Genomic DNA, 26,853 nt, shown 5'->3' with positions numbered 1-26,853 from the left:
TTCTTTGGGTCTTTTCTACATACTGAGGATTTGGTTCTAGCCCTGATGAAGTCTGCTGGTGTACTGACAGCATAGAGGAAACACGTGACCTCTAAAGGCTGTATGGAAATAAAGACTGTTGGTGGCAAAGACTTCCAAGATTCTGTATAGAAATAAAGACTATTGGTTTACAACCGAACACTACTATGTATTAATTTTAGAGTGCTTGAAATATTTAGTTTGCTTTGAGCTTGTTTCTACAGAATACGTGGTGGCTCTTCTCCCTTTTGAGTACCCATTACAAATTGCATCTGTTTAATTGTGTCTTCTGTATTTGTGTCTACTCAGAGTGTGTGCACCACACCTCCCAGCCACCTTCCTTTGTCTTAAGTGATCAAGGTTCCTCCTAGATTGTAGAAGTGGTGGGAGCAGGGTTCAGTGGGGGCAACTGTTTGGATTGTTTTCATGATTTTGGCAGTGTCTTCTGGGGTGAAGGTGCTCCAGTTTGTTTTCTGGTGGTCACACTTTGTGGTGGTGGGCATCTGGATGATGAAGTCTTGTGTCTTGTGTTGAAGTTGCTATAGAGCTGAGAATTTTGTTGTGAAAGAAGCTGGGGAGGTTGTAACAGAGGTTTGTGATGGGGTGATGGTGTTGGTGGCTGTCTCTCAGGTCTTCAGTTTAGCAGCTGGCTCACACGTTGGTTCTTAAATGTCTGACGTCCTTCAGGGGACAAAGTTGTTTGGCAGCCTGTGATCCAGTTGTTGAAGGTTCATATGTTGATCTGCAGTCCGGTGAGATTCGGTTTGGGGATTTGGGGTGCGTTGATGTAGAAGTGAACAGTGAAGTGGTCAGTCCATGTGAGTGGGGTGATGTGACTGAATTTAGCTTTGTTGCTGACTGTGAAGATGGGGTCCAGGATGTGTCCTGCGTTGTGGGTAGGGCTCTGGATGTGTTTGGTGAGTCTAAGGTTCCTGAAGCTCTTGAGTACGGCAGCAGAGTTGGGATCTGTGGGGTCGTCGAGTAGCATGAAATAATTTGAGCTGATGGTGAAGGGGACGTTAAAGTTGGTTGCTGAATGTGGCATGTAGTATGGCGGTCGGTATGCAAGAGTACACTTGATGGTGGTGTGGTTGCCAGCTTGTAGTCGAAAGTGCATCTGCTCCCTGAACGGCATGTTCTTGCTGTTGGAGGCAGTGCAAGTGATGGAGTCCTTGTGGATGATGGTGAGGACTCATCCTGGCATGTTGGCCCTGTTCTGGAGGCAGAATTTTTATCCAGATGTGATATTTGTGGCGATGGCGGGTGTGGATGAGGGATTGAACCAGCTTGATAGGGGGAAAGATGCTCATGCCTAAGAGTTCCTGATACCATAATCTCCATGCTCAATCCAAAGTCACTTTTGATGTTCCTCAGAATCAAAGCATGAGTAGTATCAACGTAAAAGCGTACAGGAGTCCTGAGTTGCACTCTGGACAAGATGCATGTCCTAGCAAGTGAAGAGATGGAAACTCCAATATGCAGAACTTCTGACACTGCGTGTTCTCTGCAGTAGTGAATAGATTGAGTCAAGGTTCTCCCTATTAGCAGAAGAAACCTTGCACTACCTCTGGGTGTAACAGCCACTCATGATCCACTAGGCATCAAAGGCAGAGCTCGTCCACCCTGGCATTGAAAGATTCTGCCAGGTGTTTCACCACCAGGAAGATCCCTTGATGATTCAGCCATTTCCAGAGACATAGACCCTCATTACAACTCTGGCGGTCGGTGATAAAGCGGCGGTAACACCGGCAACAGGCCAGTGTTAAAAAAATGGAATTATGACCACGACGTAAACCGCCAACACAGACAGACACTTTAACACACGGACCGTCACAGCGGTACAAACAAGCACCGCAGCGGAAACTGCCAACAGCCAGGCAGAAGACAATGTACCGCCCACCCTATTACAACAAGCCAATCCGTCAGACTTTCTGGGGTGGTACCAACGCCATCAAAAGCATTGCAGAAACAGTACACAGAATTGAAACAACTCACCTCTGGACATTCAAGGAAGAACCACAACGCCATGAGCCTGAACTACAGGTGTGCCCCATGCTGCTTTACCTCATCCTACACCAGGAATACCAAAGGCAGTGAAGACAACCACAGTGAGTACCGCACTAGCACACAAGGGAGGGGGGAGGAAAAAGAGAGTGACACACACACGCAACACACAACACCCCCACCCCCAACAACATACACACAAACAGATCCAACAACATTACATATCCACTCCGTATCGCTCAGGAATAACGCAAGGATAAAAGGAAGTGAGTAGAGTCAGTGTAATAATATGAAGTTCAAGAAATACGTCCTAGAAGCACAAAACAGTATCTACAATATATACAAATGGAGGGACACTGCCCAGACCATAATGTCTGTGGGCCACAGGGCCATATCACATAGGCCAAGGCCCCACTTGACTCATGCCTCAATACGGAGAGAATACTGCTGGGGCATCACATTGAAAATACACAGGCATCTCAGGGGGAAGGGAAAGGGGGGCACCTCAGTCGGAAGATGGTACAATGCCACTGCTCCTGGAGGGGGCCACATGCCCATCACTCGGTCCAGGGGAGTGCAAAGCCACAGTCTCTCTAGTGGGTGGTCTGCCCACTGCTTGGTCCAGGGGAGTTCAAAGCCAAGTCTCTCTAGTGGGTGGTCTGCCCTCTGCTTGGTCCTGGGGAGTGCAAAGCCACAATCTCTCTAGTGGGTGGTCTGCCCACTGCCTGGTCCTGGGGAGTGTAAGGCCACAGTCTCAGTGGCTTCTCCACTGGTTCTGGAGGGGGCTTTGTGCCCAGTGTGCTTCGTCCTGGCAAAGACGGTTGAGTGGATGCCTTCTTCCACTGGTTCTGGAGGGGGCTTTGTGCCCTGTGATGAAGATCTTGGGGAGTGCAAGGTCACAGTCTCTCACCTGGGTGTCACACCAACAGTTCTTGCAGGGGCCAGGATGCACTACAGTCCATGGAGGCACGACTACACACTGGCTGGTGTTGTTTGCTCAGATGCTGCTCCAGCACCAGGCTCCAGATCCCTCCTGCCTGCGGCGTCTTTGGCTTTGTCATTGCCCTTGGCAGCTGGTGGTTCCTTCCTGCCCTTTGGCAGCTGGTGGCCCCTTCTTGCCTTTGCCAGCTGGTGGTGCCTCCTTGCTTTTGCCAGCTGGTGGTGCCTCCTTGCCTTTGCCAGCTGGTGGTGCCTCCTTGCTTTTGGCAGCTGATGGTGCCTCCTTGCCTTTGCCAGCTGGTACTCCCTTTTTGCCCTTGGCAGCTGGTGCTCCCTTTGTTTACCCTTGGCAGCTGGTGCTGTCACACTGGCTGTGTGGATGGGTGTCTTCTCGGAGCCTCTCACAACTGCAGTAGCTGCAGAAACGACAGTGGCCGTGGACTGGGTGGCTGAGGTGCTAGCCTGGGTCCTGACCACCCTGGCCCGAAGTGAAGGACGAGGGGGAGGGACAGAGAATAGGGAGGGACAGGGAATAGGTCCTGGGTGGAGAGGAAAAGCGTTTTAAGGATACTGGGGCTAGAAGAGGATGAAGGTTTGGGAGTGGAGGAAAAGGGAGTGGTGGTAGGAGGTGTCTGTCTGCTGTGTTTGGGGGCAGGTGCATGGGCTGGATGCTGTTGTGAGGTGGATGGCTGTTGGGTGAGTGCTTGCATTTGTGTTCCTTGGGTGGAGGGGGCATAGACACACTGGGAGAGAACACAGGGGATGTGTGCATGGGTGTGGGGGTGGTGACTGCCAGTGAGGCGCGTGTAGTGATAGGCGTGATGGTGATGGGGTAGTGGATGAGGATGTAGTGCATGCAGGTATGAGTGGAGACTCTACTGGGAGGGAGGTGGAAGACGAGGAGGAGGGGGACACGTGGCGGCAGTGGATGTTGGTGTCTCTGCATCTGGATGGTGCTTGTGTGAGTGCCTGTGGGATGAAGTGTGGTGCTTGTGTTTGCCTAAGCCCCTTCTGTGTGTTGATTTGGGTGTATGGTGGTCAGATAATGTGCTTGAGATAGGCTGGGGTTGAGGGGAATAGGACTGAGTAGAGGAAGTTGGAGAGGGTAGTCTAGAGACATGGACAATGGCTGCCATCAGGGAGTTGGCCAGAGCCTGGAATGATCTCTGTTGGGCCGCCACGCCAGAGTGAATGCCCAACAGAAATGCATTTGTTTGTTGCAAATGCCCTGCCAGACCCTGGATGGCATTCACTATGGTTGACTGCCCAACAGAGATGGATTGCAGGAGGTCAATAGACTCCTCACTGAGGGCAGCAGGGCTGACTGGGGCAGGGCCTGATGTGCCTGGGGCAAAGGAGATGCCCACCCTCCTGGGTGAGCGGGCACAGGAAACACACTGAGGGGCTGCTGGGAGGGCGGTGCTGGTAAGGGGTGTGGCGGTTGTACCTGTAGTTGGGGTTGCCACAGAGGTGTCCGACACCACTAGGGAGCTTCAATGGGAGGAAGTGTCGCTGTCAGAACTGTCCCCTCCAGTCCCTGCCGTGGTGCTCCCCTCACCCTCCGTCCCACTGGTGCCCTCACCGTCTGTAGATTCGGCCTCATGGGCCATGTGGGATGCAGCTCCTTCCGTCACCGGTGCCTCTACTCCTCCACCAGATGATGCTAATGCATACAAGGACAGGGTGACAAAACAAAAAGGGGTGGGAAGAGACAGAGGATGGATACACTTGGTCAATGCCAGCAACAATACCACCGTTGGTGCACATAACACACAGGGAACAGCCCTATGTACTAGGCCATGCACTACCAGTTACATGCTTTGTTTTTTTAACACGTAAGACCGGGTCGGCTACTATTGTTATTTTTATGTTATTTCATTGTGGGTTGGGCCCCACTCCTTTTTGGGAGCATTTAATTGGCACGCTGTACAGTTCTCACTGAGTGCCTCAAATGGTGCAGTTTGGGCTATTTTTGGGCTGTAGACCTTTGTTACTGTTACATAAGTAACATCTATGGATTTTGGCTCAACAGGTTAATTCCGCTGTCTGTTTTTCTCCCCTCTGTTAGGAAGTGGTTCTTTGGGCTTATCAGGGCCCAGAGTTCTGTCGCGCTCTTATTTCAACTTTTTACACGTTACAAGGATGAGATACGCTCTCTATTACAGTCTACTTTACAGGTAGCCTATTACGCATTTGCTTGACTACTCAAACTACTTATTGTTTAACTCTCTTTTTTAAGGAGTTTTGACATGTGTAGTGACCCCCGGTTTGCTTTACAGATCCTAACCCAATACTTTTATGGAGGCTTGACAGTCGTATTTACCAGACCAGGAGGTCTAGGTAGAGTCTTTTTCTTCTTTTTATTTCCTCAATCACCTTACTAACTGCTCTCAATACACTATACGTTAGATACACCGATTTGATCACCATTAGTTGGCATACTAATATTATCTGTCTTCTCGGGTCCGTCTCATCAGGCTTGGACGTATTCTTTAACAAGATTATTTCTTCGGCTCTGACCGTTTCTGTGTGCTCTCTTTTGTAAAAGAATTATTTGCACTAAGGGTGTCTGTCTTTAATTCAATTCCATCGGCATGGTCTCTCAATATGTTTTTGCCATGTCCACACTACCCTCTCTTTTGTCTCTTTCTTCTCTTCACTCACGCTGGTTATATATTTCAGGTGATGCAATTTCACTTTGCGTCTATCACCTCACATCTTGTTGACTGATTGCACTGATGTGATGTTTAAGTCAAGGGTGTAATTACATACAAGTATGTTATATGTCTGTTTTGCAGCCCCCCCAGGTGATAGCATGCCAAATACCCTTTTTCTGATGGGCGCTGACCTGCAGACAATGATACATAAGAAATGGGATCAGCCATACCGTCCGGCCTGTTACACTCAGCCCACCATATCCCTCCCATCCCCTTCCGCACATACATTGACCACCATACATGCAGCACTCTGCACAGGACCCCTCAGCCACCCCCCCTTACACAAGGCTTACACACACAGCACTCCATGCATCCATGCCCCATGCATCGTGCTCACAGTGTACTCACCTGTTGGTCTGGAGGACCATAAAGTAAACGGTACTGGGGTAGGACCCCATCCACTAGTCTCCAACTCCTCCGAAGTGAAGGCAGGGGCCCTTTCCCCAGTTACTCGAGCCATGGTCGCTTCCAGACACAGGTCACAGCAGCACTTGCAGTCCTCTCCTGTTGAAGGTCAGGTAGCAAGTGAGTGAACAGATAGAAAATAGCGGTCACGTCCGCGGCGGGGCGTACCTTCACCGCCGGCATACATCGCCATTGGCTACTGGAACTCATAGGGCCGAATGATAACCAATGAGGTGTTGCACAGCAGTCGCCAACAGCCTCCTGCAACGGTGCACAACGTCAGCGGAATTACCTAATTCCCACTTGTCCCTCCACACATGTCAGGCAGCCACCATTTCAGGGGGGAACAGGCCATGGCACCTAACTGCGTCACAGCAGAGATATGCACATTTACGGGACTACATGTTAACATACTGTTTCTGTCATAACATGCAAGGCATTTTACTCATAGGACATGTTTGAATATGACCATCTGCACACCATTTTTCACCCTAGAGGTCAACCGCTGAGGATGAGTAGGAGATGGAGACATACCCCGTGTACAGACGCCTAGTGGACCTGGCAACAATGGAGGACAGGTACATTATCCGTACCTACAGACTTGATAGGGCCACAATCCAAGAGCTGTGTGCCCAATTGGAGCCAGACCTGATCTCAGCTATACGTCACCCCACTGGGATCCCCCCTCTTGTGCAAGTCCTATCAGTGCTCCATTTCTTGTCAAGTGGCTCCTTCCAAGCGACAGTGGCAATGGCAGCAGGGATGTCAAAGCCTTTGTTCTCAAACGTGCTGACCAGAGTGTTGTCTGCCCTGATTAAACACATGCACAGCTACATCCTTTTCCCACAGGTGGAGGATTTGGCCACAGTGAAGTCTGACTTCTATGCAATGGGACATATCCCCAACATCATTGGTGCTATTGATGATAGACATATTGCCTTTGTCCACCCCCCGGAGAAATGAACAGGTGTACAGAAATCGAAAGAGCTTTCACTCTGTGAATGTGCAGATAGTGTGCCTGGCTGACCAGTACATCTCCCATGTGAATGCAAAGTATCCTGGCTCTGTGCATTATGCCTATATCCTGAGGAATAGCAGCATCCCATATGTGATGGCTCAACTCCAGAGGCACCTAGTGTGGCTAATAGGTGAGTCCATGGTCCCCACCCAGTGTATGTTGGTATATGGGTGTGGGGTTGGCCCTAAGGGTGAGTGTCTGGCTAACAGGTATCCCTCGATATTTGCAGGTGACTCTGGTTATCCCATCCTCTCATGGCTACTGACGCCAGTGAGGAATGCCACGATAAGGGCAGAGGAACGTTGCAATGAGGCACATGGGCGATTAAGGAGGATCATTGAGTGCACCTTTGGCCTCCTGAAGGCCAGGTTCAGGTGCCTCCATCTGACAGGTGGATCCCTGTGCTACTCACCCAATAAGGTCTGCCAGATCATTGTTGCATGTTGCATGTTGCACAACCTAGCCTTGAGAGGCCAGGTGCCTTTTCTGCAGGAGGATGAGGCTGGAGAGTGTCGAGTGGCAGCGGTGGAGCCTATGGACAGTGACAAAGAGGAGGCAGAGTAAGAGGATGTGGATAACAGAACAACTATAATACAACAGTACTTCCAGTGACACACAGGTAAGACACTGTAACCTCACCTTCCATTGCTGTTTTGTGAAGTGAACTTTGGCTGGCTGCTGTTCCCACTACTATGGCCACTTATTGTACCCTTTAACATGTCTATTTGCAGATATTTGTGACCTTCTGTGGCTCTTGGAGTATTGACTGTAGCACATTACAGGTCATAACTATGTATACATCACTGTACAGTCTATTTACAATGTTTACAGATTGTTAAACAACTACATCCTTAAATCATTTGACATACTCGTACTTGTTTTTTGCAAGGGTGTTTATTTCAGTGCTGAGAAGTAAATGGGGATGTGCAATGGGCTTGGGTGATGGTGGAGGAAAGTCCAGGATAGAGTCCAGTTTATTAGTTTCACAGGTGCATTGTCCAAGGGGGCATAGGAAGGGGAGCAATGTCAGTTGAAGGTGGACAGGGTGATAGAGTGGGACAGAAGGGTGACAATCAGGAGAGTCTTATTTCCTGGTGGGGGTCTTGGCAATGTATACATTGAAAAGTGTGGGTCTGAGTGAAGATCCTTGAGGGACGCCACAGGTGATATTGGAGGCTTCTGATAGGAACGGCGGGAGGCAAACTCTTGGGGTTATGTCATTGAGAAATGACGAGATCTAGTCCAGGGCTTTGTCGCGGATTCCAGCATTGTGGAGGCATGTGGGGAGAGTGTGATGGCATACTGTGTCGAAAGCTGCGGTGAGGTCAGGAGAATGAGTGCTGCTGTTTCTCCTTTGTCTAGCATGGCCCTGATGTCGTCTGTTGCAGCAATGAGTGCGGTCTCTGTGCTGTGGTTTTTGCAGAATCCGGATTGGGAGGTGTCATGTGCTTTGTTGCCTTCCAGGAACCGGGATAGTTGATTATTCATGATTATTTTGATGACCTTGGCTGGGTAGGGGAGGAGGGAGATTGTTCGGTAGTTCTTGGGGTCATCAGGGTCTGCCTTAGATTTCTTTAGCAGGGCGTTGATTTCTGTGTGCTTCCAGCTCTCTGGGAAGGTGGCTGATTCGAAGGAGCTGTTGATGGTGTGGCAGAGATGGGGGGCGATGATGGTCTTGGCTTTGTTGAAGATGTGGTGTGGACAGGGGTCCGATGGAGATCCAGAGTGGATGGTGGCCATGGTGTTCGCGGTGTCTTCTGTGTTGACCGGGCTCCAGGTGTGGAGGAGGTGGGTGTTGCTTGGAGCGTGGGGTTCGAGGGTGCTTCTAGTTAGCTGGTAGGATTTGGAGTTGAAGCTCTTGTGGATTTTTTCTATCTTTCGACGGAAGTGGGATGCGAGTGAGTTGCAGAGCTCCTGTGATGGCGGGGGTTTGTTGGAGCATGCCTTCGGGGTGGTTAGATCTTGGATGATGCTGAAGAGTTCTTTGGTGTTGCGAGCGTTGGTGTCGATGCGGTTTTTGAAGTGGGTCCTTTTGGCGGTGTGTATCAATTGGTGATGTATGCGTAGGGCCTCCTAGAAGGTGCAGCGATTGGAGGCGGTGGGGTCACGGTGCCAGTTTTTTTCCATTCTGCAGCAACGTCGTTTGAATTCCTGTAAATCTGGGGTGAACCAGCTGGCCTTGATTCTGTGCGGGGTGTTAGGGTGTTTTTTTGAGTGGTGCGAGCGTGTTGACACAGTCTTCCAACCAGTAGTGCAGGTTGGTGGTGGCAGTGTTGAGGTCTGAGGACCCGGGGGGGGGGTCTGGGTAAGGGTGGAGATCAGTTGGTCCGAGGATATTCTGCTCCAGTTACGTCGGGTGGCTGTGTGCGCTGGTGGTGAGTGACTGGTTTATGGTAGAAAAAGTGGATGCATCTGTGGTCTGTCCAGTAGAGTTCGGTGGTGTGGCTGAAGGCCACGTTTTTGCTGGTTGTGAAGATAGGATCGAGAGTGTGGCCTGCGGAGTGGGTCAGTGAGGAGACAAGTTGCTTGAGGCCGAGGTTGGCGATAAGGTTGGTGGTGTTAGTATTGTTGTTATTTTCCAGGTGGAAGTTCAGGTCCCCTAGGAGGATGTAGTCTGTTGAGGCAAGGGCTTGGGAGCTGATGGTGTCGGTGATATCGTCACAGAACTGTGGTCTCGGGCCAGGGGGGTCTGTAGACCAGTGTTGTTGGCGTTTACATAGATTACGAAGTGGAGGTGCTCGGCGGACTTAATGATGTCGTTGGAGTTGGTGGAGATTCTTATGGTGTTTTTGTGGACTATGGCGATTCCTCCTCCTGGTTCGTTGTTGCGGTCTCTTCTGGTGATTTTGTAGTTATCCTTTATAGCTAATGCTATGTCTGGTTCCGAGGCTGGGTTCATCCATGTTTCGGTGAGGAATGCGATGTCTGGCGAGTGAGTGGTCAGTAGGTCCCATAGTTCAATTGCATGTTTGTGGACGGAGCGGGTGTTCAGCAGGATGCAATTTAGGTGGCAGTCTGTTTTTGTGTGGTGTTCGGGGTTTGGCTTGCAGGTGAAGTTGCAGGCACTGCAAGAGAAAGGTCCTCTGGTGCGCTTTGGCGTGACCTGGCAGCAGGTGTGGGAATGACCTGGGTTTAGGGCGTGGAGTTCGTCAGAGGTTTACTGTTTAGAGGTAGTGCGGGGCGTGTTGGCCAGGGGGACTGGCGCTAGGCGCGGTCTTGGCGCAGACGGGCTTGCCTTTGGCGCACCAGCGGCGCATCCGCACTGCGGCCGGCATAAGAGGGGAGGAGGGAGGGTGTGTCAGCTGGGAGGAGGGTGGCGGTGAACAAATGGTAGGGCGGGGGCGGGCCAGAAGAGGGGCAAGGGCGGGAAAGGCCAGAATACGTGGAGGGAGGGGGCGGGGCCGCAGGGACGAAGCAGCTACGGGGAACCAATGAGGAAAGTACCGGCTTTTGGAGAGACCAAAGTAGGTGAATACTACCAGGAAAAGCAGGCGGCTGGCAGCAGCGAGGAGCGAGGTAAGAGACCTACCTGCTTAAAACAGGGTCGAAGGTCGCTGTCCTTGCCGCGCTGCGGCTGGCATAAAAGGGGAGGAGGAAGGGTGTGTCAGCTGGGAGTAGGGTGGCGGTGAACCAATGGTAGGGTGGGGGGGCAGGCCAGAAGAGGAGCAAGGGCGGGAAAGGCCAGAATACATGGAGGGAGGGGGGCAGGGCCGCGGGGACGAAGCGGCTACGGGGAACCAATGAGGAAAGTACCAGCATTTGGAGAGACCAAAGTAGGAGAATACTACCAGGAAAAGCAGGCGGCTGGCAGCAGCGAAGAGCGAGGGAAGCGGCCTACCTGCTTAAAGCAGGGTCAAAGGTCGCTGTCCTTGCCGCGCTGCAGCCGGCATAAGAGGGGAGGAGGGAGGGTGTGTCAGCTGGGAGGAGGGTGGCGGTGAACCAATGGTATGGTGGGGGTGGGCCAGAAGAGGAGCAAGGGCCGGAAAGGCCGGATTACGTGGAGGGAGGGGACGGGGCCACGGGGACGAAGCGGCTACGGGGTACCAATGAGGAAAGTACCGGCTTTTGGAGAGACCAAAGTAGGAGAATACTACCAGGAAAAGCAGGTGGCTGGCAACAGCGAGGAGGGAGGGAAGCGACCTACCTGCTTAAAGCAGGGTCGAAGGTCGCTGTCCTTGCCGCGCTGCAGCCGGCATAAGAGGGGAGGAGGGAGGGTGTGTCAGCTGGGAGGAGGGTGGCGGTGAACCAATGGTAGGGCGGGGGGGGCAGGCCAGAAGAGGAGCAAGGGCGGGAAAGGCAGGAATACGTGGAGGGAGGGGGGCGGGGACGAAGCGGCTACGGGGAACCAATGAGGAAAGTATTGGCTTTTGGAGAGACCAAAGTAGGAGAATACTACCAGGAAAAACAGGCGGCTGACAGCAGCAAGGGAAGCGACCTACCTGCTTAAAGCAGGGTCGAAGGTCGCTGGGTGATGGGTGTCCATGCAGGGCTGTGAGTGGTGTCCATGCATTGTTGTTGCATGCAGTGCTGGGTACTGGGTACTGGGATGGATGGGTTGTGATGGTGGTGTGAGTGAGAGGTGGTGGGGTGATAGGGATGAGGGAAGGGGTGGGGTTGGGGGTATGTGATGGCATGCAGGTAGGGGGTGAAAGTAGTAAATATTTGACTTACCAGAGTCCAGTGCTCCTGCTACTCCAGCCAGATCCTCAGGATGCATGACTGCCAAGACTTGCTCCTCCTATGTTGTTAGTTGTGGGGGAGGAGGTGGGGGTCCACCGCCAGTCCTCTGTACAGCTATCTGGTGTCTTGCAACAACTGAATGCACCTTCCCCCGTAGGTCGTTCCACCTCTTCCTGATGTCATCCCTTGTTCTGGGGTGCTGTCCCACAGCGTTGACCCTGTCCACGATTCTCCGCCATAGCTCTATCTTCCTTGCAATGGATGTCTGCTGCACCTGTGATCCAGATAGCTGTGGCTCTACCCAGATGATTTCCTCCACCATGACCCTTAGCTCCTCCTCTGAGAACCTGAGGTGTCTTTGTAGTGCCATGGGTGTAGTGTGAGTGGTTTGTGTGAGGGTGTGTGGGGTGATGTGTTGGGGTGTGTGCTGTGAGGTGCGTGGACGGTGTATGGGTGGTGGTGTTCTGTGGCTCTGGTTCTGTGGGTGCTCTGGTGTGTCTCTTTCTCTGTTGTAAATTGTTTGTAGTGGTAAAGGGTTGTGGGTAATGTGGGTGTGTGTTACATAATGATGTGGGTATGTGGGTGTGGTGTCTGTATGTGTGGCAGGTGTGTGTAGTTTGAATTGTCCAATGTGGTGTTGTTTTGTTAGTGTGTGTGTATTTTGAGCGCAACGGTATGTACCGCTGATAGTTTACCGCGGTTGAATGTCCGCCACAGTGATTCGTGGGTCATAATGCTGTGGGCGTAGTTCTGTTGGCGTAACGGTGTGGGTTTTGGTACCGCCAGTTTATCACTGACCTTTGGTCTGGCGGACTTGTGTGTGAGTCTGTATAGTGGCGGATTTCTTTATGTGGGTCATAATACGGGTAGCGGTATACTGCTGCGGTCGCGGTATGTTGGCCGCAGTCAGCATGGCGGTAAGCGGCACTTGCCGCCAATGTCATAATGAGGGCCATAGTGACTTCTAGCACAGGTCCACAGGTTTCATGGTGGTGGTGTTATCCTCAAGCACCTGCACAGTCTTCCTTTGATGGACTGAAGAAAGGCTTTCAAAGCCTAGCGGATAGACCTTAGCTCCAGAAGGTTAGTATGGAGCAGGGCCTCCACCAGAGACCAGAGGCCTCTGATCTCCACCTCTTCCAGATGGCAACCTCAACACAGAAGAGATGCTTTGGTCTCCACTGTCAACTCTGGATGGGGTAAAGAGAGGGCTCTGCTGCTGAATTAATCTGAGCCCAGTGACCACTACTGCACATATTTCGCAGTCTCCTCTGAGATCTGCATGTGGTCGGTGAGGTCCCCTTATGGTAGACCTACTGAGAGATTAAAGCCCACTGTGGATCCCGCATATGCCACCCGGCGTGCTGCACCAGCAAGATGCAGGAGGTCATCAGTGCCAGTAGCCTCAGCCAGGACAGAGGCTGAAAGTTCAAGATCATGGCCTGAATGCGCTGCATACTCCTTTCCCTGGGAAAGGCATGAAACTTAACTGTGTCCAGAATAGCTCCGATGAAGGGGAGCGTCTGAGAAAGAATGAGGTGTGACTTCAACATGTTGAAAGTGAACCCCAAAGATGACATGAAGTTCACAGTAGTCTGTAGGTGGTTGACGACTCCCTGGGGTGAGCCTTCTTTCAACAGCCAGTCATCGAGATAGGAAAACACTGGGACCCCTGACCACCAGAGGTGTGCTTCTACTACCGCCGTCACTTTCGTGAGCACCTGAGGAGCACTGGTGAGACCAAAAGGGAGCACAGCAAACTGAAAATGCTCCTGTCCTATCATGAACCACAGGTAGCACTGATGGACCTGCAGGACAGGTATAGGAAAATAGGCATCTTGCAAGTTAAGCACCAACATCCAGTCTCCAGGGGCAGGGACAGCAAAGACAGTGTGAGCAACTTGAATTTCTCTTTCCAGAAGAGGCATTGAGAGGGCGCAAGTCTAAAATAGGCTGAAGACCTCCATTCTTCTTTGACACTGGAAAGTACATGGGATAACAACCACAGCCCACTTTTGGTGCATACCCCACCAAATAGCTCCTATGACCAAAAAGGCTTGCATTACCTCTCGTAAGTCAGACAGATGGTCCTCGATTAGTTGCTCTGGAGATGGTGTAAAGTGTGGCAGGTTAGCAATTGAAAGGAAAGGTGTACCCCTTACGAACTACCTACAGGACCCACCTGCCTGAAGAGATGGTCCGCCTCCCCAGCAAAAATCATTGGATCCTGTCTCCACCCGGGGGTTGTGCTCCACAAAGGGTACGCTAAAGGGGTTTGGCTTGTGGGGCTGTGTTCTGGGGAACAGTGAACTTAGAGGCAAGCAGATCATGACTGCGGGGTCAGTGGGTACCATGGCCACAGATCTGAAACTACTGGCACCTTGCTGGGTTTGAATTTACTGAACATATGCAGCACGTCTACCTAAACTGTGAAAAGAATGGGAGGGCTGATGCTGCTGATGAGGTTGAGCAGATAATCCAAAGGGTTATGTTGTGTACCTGTTCTCCTTGAACCACTCCACAGCACAATCTGACTTGTCACCAAACAGGCTAATCAGATCAATGGGCACGTCCTTAAGGGACAATTAAACATTGCCTGAAAAACAACTTGATTGCAGCCAGGTGTGTCAGGGAATAGCAGAACTGGTAACAAAGGCATGCCCAGTGTAATCGGTGGTGTCCAAGCCACAATGAATTGTAAACTTGGCCCCATCTCACCCATCTGTATGGCTTGGCTCAGGACAGGTTGGAGGTCATCTGAGACAACTTACAGGACTTGAGCTACTGAATCCCAGAGAGCATGGGAATGGCATTTCAAAAGCAGCTGGCATCCACAGATCTGACTGCCAAGCTGGTGGGGAAAAATACCCTCTTCCCAAAGGACTCTGCTAATTTAGACTCCCTATTGGGGGAGTACTCACAGGGGTAATCAGGTTCATCCAACTTGGTGAGGCCTGTACCATCAAGCTCTCAAGGGAGGGATGCTGTGACAAAAATACAGGGTGACCTGGGCAGGGCAGTGGCATCCCACAATCTGGCAATTGACTGGGGACCTAGAGCAAGGGTTGTCACCCCTCAAAGGGTATCTGTAAGTGTCTCTTTGAAGGCAAGAGGGGCTGAAGTGATGTTTGCTCCAGTTGGAGCGCTTCTGTAAAGATATTTTGACCTCTAATGTGGGAATATGGAATGCCAACAACTGTGGCTGTCCTGCACATGACCATGGCGTAAGAAGTGCTCTCTCCAGTGTCAGGACCAGGGGAGGAGAAGTGTCCCATTTCAGAAGAAGTATCAAGGCCACTGGCCTCCTGTAGGTCATCATACCGATTTTTATCATGGCATGGCTTACCAGTTTCGCACCCACATCATAATCATTGTCTGAATCCATGCCAAATAATGAATGCAGTGTATGTGTCCTTCCCTGTGGATATGGGTATTATGGGCATTCTAGATTTTGTGATTGCCCTCCTTTGAATACTGTGAATATTCAACGGAATATGGTAGCCATAGCATAATGTGGACATTTGGTCATATTGTGGAGCAAGTGAGCATTACATGCAGCATGGTAGCCATACCTGGTGTAATTGTGATCCTGCAATAAGATGTAACATCCTTGTTGTTATGTAAACCATTCCTGGGATAGTGGTGGCCATTTCTGCCGTCTGGTGTCTAACTGTGACTTCTGTGTGTGAATCCAAGAATAGGGTTATATTGAGGCCTTAATTTTGAGTGCCCTGGATTAACATCCTTTATTTCCCTAGCCTGGAATTACCTTTGCAGGTGATCCCAAGAAATCCTGAGGTGGGTAAATAACGAGAATTGGAAGATTATTTGGAAAAACAAGCAGGAATTGGTGTTTTTCATGCCAATACCTGAATGTAGTGTCCCTGTTTTCTATTCAGAAATGTTGGCTGCTTTTAGCAGCTGAAATCTCTGTGCAAACAAAACAAAAAGTTTTAAATATGATAGGCCTGTTAAACATGGCCTCTAAATCCTACAGGATTTTAGCCAATTTTTAGGAAATGTGGACTGAAAGATGTTCTGTTTTCTACAAATCTAATCTAGTCAGACTATATTCACCCTTCTGATGTCACCCCCACACTTTGTGGTGTTAGGAGATGGCCATAAACATTAGTGGAGTAATAATGTGCCTACTGATTTGTATAGTTGGCTGTGTGCAGGCCCACCCTCCAAAAGTGCAACACTCAGTTTCCATGTTGGGGTGGGTGATAGTTTTATTCATAGAGATACAATAAACATAAGTACTGGGGGATACAATAGACCCCGGATAGTACAGTAGCAGTGTATGAACTGAGGAGGACTTGCTGGTAAACTGCCTCCTTTCGGGATCCCTAACCCTCCAAGCACTGATGATGTCGTAATCTTTCAGATTTAGACTACGGCCCTCCTCTCAACCAGTCCACATTTGTGATTTGCAGCAACCAGGAATCAGACTTTTGTTCACTCTGATGTACCACAATCCACATCGCCTCTTCCTTCCTCACTTATACTCTGGTAGGCAATCATACCAACTCACCTAAGTCTGATCAGCCAGAAGAGTGTTTGGGCAAAGTATTAAATGAAAAATATTTTGATACAAAAATAGTGTGTCAAGGATATTAGGATGTCAGAAATATTGTGGACAGGAGTATCGAAGGTAAGAATAAGTGTTTTTTTTAAATTACGTCTTTTTATTAAACACCTGCTCAGTACATCGCACAGAATGTGGCATTGTTAGTAACAGTGTCAACAGAAATGGATCTGCAGATCTAAACAATACAATTACAGGAGATCACTATTCACAAACATACAGTGCAGCGTTTGTATCTGAATCCCCTCGTGATGGCAGCATGCAATCTTCTATTAGCCCCCATCCTGTATTGGAGCCACTTATCTCAAACCTCTTTCCATTTTTCGGTACAACCCATACTTTGATATATCACTTGCTCATCCTATTGGCACCAATCCAGGCCAGCCTCCCAGTCTTCAAGTTTGGGTGTTCTCTGGCCCCCAAGTTTTAGCAGTATTCCGCTTGGCCACACCGATGCCTAAGTCAACCAGATTTTCAAGTATCTCGGCCACCCCTCCTTCCCTTTGATTTAAAGTAGGAGCTATCATGCGTCTAACGGGGACCATGACGCCAGTCACTGAGGTCATTATTTGTGTCACTGCCCGCCAATAATGCTGGATGCAACGGCACTCCCAAAGTATCTAGTAGAAGGTCCCCATCAGTTCACCTCCCCTACCTCATTGATCCAACTCACACCTCCCCAGTTGGTAAAGCAAAGTCCTAGGATAGTATGACCTATGGAGTATCCTTAATTGAATGAGACAAAATCTCCATCAAATGACGATTTCCCTGGGGGCTCTGCACTACTTCTACCAAGTCGCCATCCTCAAGCTGGCCTAAATCTCCCTCCCTTCCAGGCCTGTCGCAGCATGCCGAGTGGATCCAGGGAGTTGTTCAGTAACGTTTAATAAGTTAGGGCAACTGCTTTTTGTGGCATTGGGGCTAGAAGGAGGCGTACTTCCAGGGGTGAGGGCTCCAGCAGTTGTTCTCCTGCCAGGACATGCTGTATCAACGCATGCCCCAACTGTAGATGACTATATTGTTCCGTCTTCTCCACACCATATGCAATATGTAAATTCTTGAAAGTAATGTAAGAGCTGTCTTTTCAGATGTCTCCCAGACAGTCAATCCCTATCTGACCCCATTTAGTAAACCCTGGTAGCCTGCCTACTTCCTGCAAAAGGTCACTGTCCCTCTGGGGAGTATATTCCGTCAGCTTTCTAAACCAGCCCAGGAACTTGTTGGCCTCTCGTCAAAGTCGAACCTTCCTTTGCGTGTTGGTTGGGAAGGTCCTTTCAGACACCCATCTATATTGCAGGGGAAGGTAATCTTGGTTTCCCATGGAGGCCCTATCTACCCTGTAGGTGGGTTCAGTTCTGCCTGCAAAGCCCAAAGTATTTAACCACTATTAATCTGGATGCTCAATAGTATTTGAGCACATCCAGGACTGCCAGTTCCCCATTATAAATCCCCTGATGCAGTTTGTGGCATGGGATTCTAGAGTTACTCTATCCCAGGGTAGAGGGCGCCTTTCATGGTGAACTTTGCAAAATAATTCAGGGGGTATTTTGTATGGGGTGTTTGGCAGAACATATAGTAGCCGTCGCAGGGTCATCATTTTCAATAGGACAACCCTGCCCACGAGGGATAGTGGGAGTGTTTGCCAATGCATCACATCTGCTCGTAGGTGATCTAAGTGGGGATTGAGATTTCTACTGAGGAAGTCTGCTGGATCTCATGTGATATTGATACCCAGATATTGGAAGTTGTCTCGTATCATTGGCCCTTCACAGCGTGATGGTAAGTGGGGAGTGCCACCTGATAGTGGGAATATGAGAGATTTATCCCAGTTTATACTGTACCCCGCATAGTCCCCAAAGATGTGGACGATTTGGATGGTATGACCTGCTGTCCACTGTGAGTCCAGGTTTCATAGTATCTAGGAGAATGTCATCCACGTAAAGCGAAATGCATTTTTCTTACTCTCCACCCCGTTGATCCCCTTGACTAGTGGATCTTGGTGGAACCATGTCACAAGAGGCTCCAGTGCCAGGCAAAGACCATCGGCCACAGCAGGCAGCCCTGTTTGGTACCCCGATGCAAAACAAATGGCTGGGACCAGAACTTGTTAAGCGTAACTCTGGCAAGTGGATCTTGATATATCAGTCTAACCCAGCTGCAAAATTTATGGGCAAACTCCAGTGTTGTCAAAGTTGCAAAAAGGTAAGGCCACGCCACACTGTCAAATGCCATTTTGGCATCTAACAAGAGCAACACCGCTTACTCATCCTCTCAATCGGCTGTTAAGTGGAGTTCAAGCACCGGAGATTCAGTTGTGAACTACAATGAGGCATAAAGCCGGATTGATCGGAGTGGACAATAGAAGTTATCACTTTCTGCAGGTAGGATGCAAGTGTCTTAGTCAGCACCTTTGCATCTATATTGAGGATCGACTTTGGATGGTATGACCTGCTGTCATCCAGAAGTTTATTTTTGGGATCACTACTATTGTAACCAGTCGTATGTCCTTTAGCAGCCTCCCCTCCTCCTTCGCTGCCTGGAACATGTCTAACATAGGGCCCGCTATTTTGTTGGTGATGCATTTATAAAGTTCCACCTGTATATCATTTGGTCCTGCCGCCTTTCCCAACTGTCATTTTCTAACGGCTCATAGGATTTCATCTGCCATGATATCTTGTTCGAGCATTTGTGTAACTTCGTCTGTCAGGATAGGGAGGGAGATATCGTTTAATAGGTCTGCACATTCATCCCCAGATCTGACCACAAGGAAGTGTACAGTTTTTCATAGTGGGTTGCAAATGCACTGGTGATATTAGCCCCATTTGTGTACAGTGCCCCGTTAGTGTCCCGGATTTCTGACACACAGTTTCGACCTGCCTTGTCCCCCACGTTGAATAAACCATGCGTGGGCACGGGCTCTCTGCTCTGCTGCATCCCTTAATTCACTCTGTTTAAGTCAAAGCTAGAGACACAGCCTGGGGTCATCTGTCACTCCTTCCCCAACTAAGGTCTCCAGAGCTGGAATCTCATGCTCCAGCTCCACCTCTTGGAGTCTCGTATCAATGTTCCTGCAGGTCTAACTGGTGAGGACATTTCAATAGAACGATCTCACTGGTCAGACCGGCAGGAACAGTGATACGAGATAGCACTCATCGGTCAGACTGTCATGGAAAGGCTGGCAGTGAGAGGAGTTGCATTCAGCCAGGCGGCCCTGAGTTCAGTGCTGCCCTGGCTGAGTACAAATCTGACCATCGTTATGCCATTGAGAACCATGTTCCCAGCAGGGATGGTGGTCCCCTGGCTGGTCTGCCCACGAGGTTGTAATTGGGTGGTCGACCACCTGGAGTGCAGTGGTCCGACTATCAACACGAGTGTGGCAGTCCTCTGATCACCACACTTGTAATTAGGCCCATAACCTATTTGGAATCTACTACCATGGGCTGTGGAGATAGGCGTATGCTGTCTCTCTGCATGATTGTGGGCTCGCCAGAGTTCGAGTAGTCCCATGGAGTCCACAAAGATTCTAAAAGGGCTGGGATCTCCATGGGCTGCAGAGATAGGCATAAACTGTCTGTCTGCATGATTGTGAGCTCACCAGAGGTCAACTAGTCCCATGGTGCCCACAAAGGTTCTAAATGGGCTGGGTTCTCCCCAGAGACCTGTGCTGGTTCCCTATCCAACCGTGGGTCCGCATGTGCGTTCTAGTCGCCCCCAAAACTATTATTCCAGGTGGCATCTGCAACAGTGTGGCACTTAGGGCAAGGAGGGTTTTGCTATGTAGATATGTGGCATAAATATGGAGCATACATTGAGGGTAACTCCCTCCCAAGTGCCTGTGTGGGCCTCGAATCTCCGTAGGGGTTTATGCCACATATTGTGTGGGATAAGGGGTAATGGAGTTTTTAAGCAGGATTCCAAACCCCTTGAACTAGCAGTGAACCCAACAAATACCATTAAACTGTATCCCATCTGATTTAGGGCTTTACAACAGTGTCCTTTAAGATGTATCTCCTTAAGGAGCACAAGGTCAGGGGCATGTCTACGAAGATACTGCATTACCATTGTCCTTTTTATTTCGCTACACAGTCTATTGACATTCGAAGATAGGATTTTTATTGTGGGATCAATGCCTGCCATGTTGCCCTCCAGGCATGACAAGGCCCCCCCGGAGCCTTCTGCCAGATTAGTGTATAGTGGATATAGGAGACCCACCATTGAACCTGTCTAGTAATACCGAGTGAGCAGGGTATGTAACAGAACCTGAACAGGTCTGTCGCAAACTGGTAACTCTTAGAAAAACATGTCAATACTACCCCCTAAATTCCCCCTACCCTGCTACCCCGCAATGTAGGCTCAAACCTGCCCACTTCCCCAATCTGCAGAGTGCCTGTCATCCCACCATTACAATATGAACATAAGGGTAGAACTGCTCAACCCACTCATGACAGCCATATTTTAATTTCAGTGTATTGTTCCCTACTTGTCAACCATTAAACTTATCAATCATCCTGGTCCCTTCTATTTTTGAGACCTAGGTCTCTTCTTACCCCTCCCCCATGAGAGAGAAAAGAAGTGAGAGTCCCTCAGGCCAGTGTGAGGAATCAGTAACCACACAGCATCACTGCCACCCCCTCACATGCCCCTCTATAGTCCATCTTCTGTGTTGGAGCCTTGTTCGGTGGGCAACGTGTGTGGAGAGGGCCTCCGTGGCAGGTCTTGGCAAGGTCCCCGTGTGTACCACCAGCTACGAAGATGCCAGCCTTCCAACCAGACCATGCCTCTGAGGAAGTAAAGTACCAGGATTTTCCTTCTGCCACAACTCGCAGGTTTGCCAGGTAGAGCATCATATATTTTAGTCCTTTCGTTCATAGAACCTTTCTCACCTCATTAAAGCTGCAGCACTTTTTTTGTACCTGCAAGGTGAAATCAGGAAATATTCTCACTGCTGAGTTTTCATAGTTGAGGTCACCAGCCATTCGTGCTGCCTGTAGGATGGCATCTCTTTCTCTGTAGCTGAAGACTCTGGCTATAATTGTATGGGGGAGGGCCCCGGGTGAGGCTGCGGCACTGGTGCTCTATATGCCCGCTTCATGGTGAAAAAGTTGGACAGAGGCTTGAGTTTAAGAGTGTGAAGGACAAAGTATTCCAGGAAGAATTCAGCGCTAGGGCTCTCAGCCCCTCAGGAACCCCGACAACACTGATGTTATTTCTGCATGCCCTTCCTTCTTGATCTTCTTGTTTGACTGTTACCACATTTGTCTGTTTTGTCAGATATTGCACTTGTTCCTTCAATCGCTTGTTGAAGTATTGCAGAGCGGTAACCTGTATCTCTGCAATGGCAACCTTATCTGAGAGTTTCTTGAAGTCTGCCCTCAGGAGAGTAACATCAATAACCACAGTGTCCAATTTCGGCTCCATAGTGCCATTGAGATCTCGTATAGCTGCTATAGTCCCTCTAGTGGCCCTCCTGTCATCTTGTATAGCGAAAGCTCAGTCTCTGATGTACAGGAATATTGTTGTTCAGGACACTTCCTTGCGGCTCGGGGGAGCCTCCCCCAAACCTTCACTCCCGCCTCATCATCAGCCCTGACGGGGCAAAGTATCTTGTCTCTCATATAGGTGCGGCACGGGGACCGCAGGCAGCAGGAAGCGGAATTTTCTTTGCCTCAAAAGTCAGGTCTCCCTCCTTTAGTTGGTCACTATTTTGTTTGGCAATGTGATTTATTTCCTGCCTCTGTTCGGTTTCTTCTGACCTCCCTCCCTTCTGGTAGCGCCTTGACGCAGGCCTCCTGTGTCTCACCTCCACATCCAGAGGCTAAGACAGGCTCCCACCGCACCCAGGGCACTCCCAGATTACCAAGCGGGCAACGTCTCGCAGCTCCCAGAGGCCCTTCCGCCCCTGCCACAGGGCATCCACATTGCATATAATCAGTGAGGAGGGCCCTTTGCTCTAGGCCCCCACCCCGCGTTGCAGGCATTCTCTTTAAGGCCCTCGCGTCCCCCAGCACATCCGCATTCAACCCCAAGGGGCCGGTTGAAGAGGGAGAAAGGGGGCACTGTCTTGGTTGGCATCCCTCCGCACCACGTCATGTTGACAGGGATGGCATCATCCCTACGCCACGCGGCTCCTCCCGACTCGTGGGTTTACCACCTCCAGCCAGCTTCCAAGGGGCGACAGATCTCTTCGGGTGCTTCCCCGTGCCACTTCAGTGGTTATGCATGGCTCTGCTGATGGGATGGCTCGGTATGTGTGGATTTTGGGGCAGATGAGCAGGATTGTTGGGAAAGTTTCACGGAGCACAGCTAAGAAGCGGCCACCTTGGTCGAGATTCAGCCACACCCCACATTGTTTTTAATTTTGCTTTAAAAATTATTGTTTTCAAAAATATTGTTGTATTTATTATTGTTTCTGTTATGTTATATGTATTTTAGTGTAGTTTGTTTGATCTTATGTGTTTAATCATTTTGTTTAATTTGGATCTTTAGTAAGATAATTTACTTATGAAATTTTTGAAGGGTGGGGACATTTTAAAAAAGCAAATATTTTAATTTATTTGTAGTGTTAATTTTTTAATGCTATGCAAATGAACATAGACAGATGAATACATTTATTTTGTGAAATTATTAATTTTTATATATAATATTTCATATTTATTTTATTTTTAACATATTGCTAAATTATATGAAATTTGAAAATACCTTGTATTTTATTGTAAATATCGAAAAATATTCATTTTACTTATAGAACTTTTTGTGAAATGTTAAGGTTTATTACATTAAAATTGAATTATGTAAATTTTTGTAAATGTATTTTTAGCTCATATTTTTAATTTAATATATTTTTTACCATTAAATATTTATTGGAAATTGTATAATATTTTATTTTTGTAATGTTGAAAATGATAATGTCATTGTAAATAAATTGTTGGAAAATAATTTTTTTAATTTTTAAACATTTTCTAGAATTATGCAAATAGAATAAATATGTTTTATTTATGATATATTATTCAAGACTTTTATGTATATTTATATGTATTTGCGGTATTTATTTACATTTTATTTAAAAGTTATTTACAACTTCATAAAAACATTTTTAATATTTCTGTTATTGGAATACATTCTGTTGTTGGGAATATTTATATTCTAAAATGTATTAACTTAAACAAAATATAATTAATATTTATTATATGTAGAATATTAGTTGTACGACTTTTAAATTTGGATTCTAAATTTCTTTTTTATAGTATTGTCCAAAATTTAGAACTAGTAATGCATATCAATAAACATTTATCATTTATAAATAGTGATTAACATCTTATTGCTTATGTTAATGTTATTTTTAAATATATGGGGTTTTAGTTTGGGATATTATGTCTTCTAAGTACTTTTTTATTTTAATTGTACATAAATAGTTATGTTTGGCTATGGAGGATTGATTGTGTATAAGAACATTTGAGTGTCCAACACCTTCTCTAAAATGGTTTAGATTGGAATAGGAATAGTAAATGTCACCCCTTTAGTGTCCAGCACCTTCTCCATATCTATTTAGATTGGAATGGGAATAGTACATTTGAACCTTTCGTGTTCAACACCTTCCCCAAAATGGTTTAGATTGGAGTTGGAATAGTTAAAGTTGCCCCTTTAGTGTCCAACACCTTGCCTAAATGACTTAGATTGGAGTGGGAATAGTGAATGTTGCCACTTTAGTGGCTAACACTTTCTTCAAAGTGGTTTACGCTGGAGTGGAAATATTTTATTTAACCATTTCAGTGGCAAATTCCTTTGTTAAATTGTATTTCTATGTAGTAGTAGTTTGTTGTTTAATTAATATTGTTGATGTTTAGAAATATAACCTTAGTAGTTGGTTGTATATTTGCAATACATAACATCATTAATTACATATTTACATAGAAGATATGTAACACATTTTTTCTTTTTTCTTTATTTACACAATATTTATTTAATGTAATTTTTACATTCTTGAGCATAGAGAGTACAGTTTAGTTTAGTATAGTTCTAAAGCATTTACACATTAATAAGTAAAACAATTTAATAAATTTTTATTATGAAATTAACAATGTAAATTATATTTAAAAAGTATTGTATGTTTTTTTCCATTGTTTAACATTTTCGAAGATTAATGCAGTTGTTTCATATACATATTAAAATAATGTCCGCATAACTTTTTACTATCTATTAAATAATTATATATTTTTATACTATGACTTAGGGCCTCGTTTGGAGGTCCCACCGTGGGACCGCCAAACTCACGGGGAGGGCGCCACTGTCATGGCGGTGACATCCCCACCATGCATATTACAATGTGATAAGCATGCCCACTGGTCAGTCCGGCAGGAACCATGCTACAATATAGGAGTCAGCTCCCCTAAGGGAGCTGAGTCCTATATATCATAGCACAGAGGGTGCCACCCAGCACTCTCGAAATGCTCACTGTATGCAAAGCAGATAGTGTGCATGCCGATGGTGCCGGGCAGGGGGGGCCCTGAACTGCCCAGGCTGGGCAGTTCAGGGGCCTCCTTGTGGCCCCCAGCCTTGGTTTCCGGCAGACCTTTCATGGCGCGGTCCCCACCATGAAAAGGCTGGTGGAAAGTTGGGTTGTAATCAGCCAGGCGCTGCTGAGTTCAGCGCTGCCATAGCTGGTTACAATCTCGACTGCCATCACCCTGTCCAAATCTATGACCCTGGTGGGAATGGCGGTCTTCAGGTGGGTCCGCCTGCCAAAGTTGTAATTTGGCTCTCAGACCACTACAGCTGCAGCGGTCCGAATGCCACCACATAATGAGGCCAGTAATTTATACTTAGGCCCTCATTACAACCCTGACGGTAAATCCATCTTTCCGCCATGCAGAAAACCGCCAAGATAACGTTGCGGCAGCGGAATTCCACTACAGGTATAACGACCCACAGCTCGGAATTTACCTCAATACATACACCCACACAAGTCCGCCACACCAAAGGACAGTGATAATCTGGCGATACCAAAACCTACACCGTCACGCCAACAGGAATATGCCCACAGTATCATGACCCACGAATCAACGGTCTTTCAACCACGGTAATCCATTGGCAATACACACTGCTGCGCTCAAAATACACACACACTAACAAAACACAACCACATTGGACAATTCAAAATACACACATCTGATACACATACACACACCACACCCACACAACCAATCCAATATAAAGCACACACCCACATCACCCACAAACCCTTACAACCAAAAATTTGAAAGAAGGCCAGAGAGAGAGACTGCCTAACACAACACCAGCATCCACAGACACACAACACCATCACTCATACAACATCCATGCACCTCAAACAACACACACCAACACATCCCCTCACACATCACAACAGACAGCACCTCACACATCACCCACACCACATCATGGCACCTCAAAGACACCCCAGGTTCTCTGAGGAGGAGCTCAGGGTCATGGTGGAGGAAATCATCCAGGTAGAGCTACAGCTATTCGGCTATTCACAGGTGCAATAGACATCCATTGCAAGGAAGATGGAGCTGTGGTGCAGAACTGTCGACAGGGTCAACGCAGTGGGACAGCATCCAAAAACAAGGGATGACATCAGGAAGAGGTGGAACGACCTATGGGGGATGGTACGTTCCGTGGTATCCAGACACCAGATTGCTGTACAGAGGACTGGCGGTGGGCCCCCACCTCCTCCCCCACAACTAACAACATAGGAGGAGCAAGTCTTGGTGATCATGCATCCTGCGGGCCTCGCAGGAGTAGCAGGAGGACTGGACTCTGGTAAGGCAAATCTTTACTACTGTATCCCCCCCACCCCACCTGCATGCCATCACATACTCCCACCCTCACCCTCACACCCACACCCATCACCCCAACAACCCACAGATACCCCACTGACACAACCCACACATCCCAAAACCAAGCCCTGCATTGTAACACCAATGCATGGTCACCCATCACCCAAGCAGTAGAGAGACTCACTCATGCCCCAAAATCACCAATCACACAAGGGCCAAGCCATTAATGCAAGCACAGGAGTAGAGGGTAACTCACCCATTGCACAAGATGGCACACACATATACAATAACCATGCATTTACACCCCAACAGGACCCCTACCCAATGTCACCGGACAAGAGGTGCCAGACATAGCCAGTCCCCCCACGGAAGAGGCCCACAGTGACGACAGCAGCTCTGCACGCCTGGATCAAGATGACCATCCCTGCCCATCAGGGACCTCGGGACAGTCGGTTCCCCGGACACAGTCACAAACCACCACTGAACCTCCCCCCTCAGAAAACACCACCACTGCACCCACCCAGCGGGCCCATCCCTCTGTCCCCAGGACACGTCAATCAGCAGTGTGTTCACCACTACAGGGAACCCAGGCAACCCCACCTAACACAGGACAATCAGGGACCTGGGATCAGTGGCAGTGGGCACAAGGTTCAGGTGACAGAGGCACAG

Source organism: Pleurodeles waltl, chromosome 1_2 (assembly GCF_031143425.1).
Source record: "Pleurodeles waltl isolate 20211129_DDA chromosome 1_2, aPleWal1.hap1.20221129, whole genome shotgun sequence".
NCBI classification, from domain to species: domain Eukaryota; kingdom Metazoa; phylum Chordata; class Amphibia; order Caudata; family Salamandridae; genus Pleurodeles; species Pleurodeles waltl.
This window is presented reverse-complemented; position numbering follows the sequence as displayed.